The following is a 702-nucleotide window of genomic DNA, read 5'->3' as shown; positions in this document are numbered from 1 at the left end:
ATATATCTAAAAATTCTGCAATGGGTGAACTAATACAAAGATGTCACTTATTTGTCTGGGACGAATGTACCATAGCCCACAAAAAAGCTTTTGAAGCTGTGGATAGAACATTACAAGACATTAGAAATTGCAATTTCTTGATAGGAATGTCACAGTATTATTGTCAGGAGACTTCCAACAAATAGTACCAGTTGTTCCAAGAGGAACAAAAGTGGATGAGCTCAATGCTACAATAAAGTTTCCTGTGTTATGTCATCATGTGAAAACACTTTCAGCAAATATGAGATCGAGGCTTTCAAGACACCAATCGGCGAAACTATTTTCATTTAATAAACAAACAGAACTTCGTGTATAAAAATGATCTTTTTTCTACTTAAATTATTACATGTTTTTCTCTCATAAAAATATTATATCATTGCCATTACTGTATAGATAAATAAAATGATACACACAACTCACTTATTATTGTCATATCATAAACAAACACAAGTTCATGTATGATATTGATCTTGATTCTACTTCAATTACTACGTGGTTTTCTCCTCTAAAAATACATACATACAGGAGGAGTAAATTATATATATAATAATACTTTCAATGTGGCTCCCGATGAAGAGTAACAGTAATTATCCGATCAACGACGAAATTTACTGCTAGTATATATATATATGACTATATAAATACAGGATTAAATTGTTAAAG

Source organism: Octopus bimaculoides, unplaced genomic scaffold, assembly GCF_001194135.2.
Source record: "Octopus bimaculoides isolate UCB-OBI-ISO-001 unplaced genomic scaffold, ASM119413v2 Scaffold_13923, whole genome shotgun sequence".
Taxonomy (NCBI): Eukaryota; Metazoa; Mollusca; class Cephalopoda; order Octopoda; family Octopodidae; genus Octopus; species Octopus bimaculoides.
Note: the sequence above shows the minus strand (reverse complement) of the source record.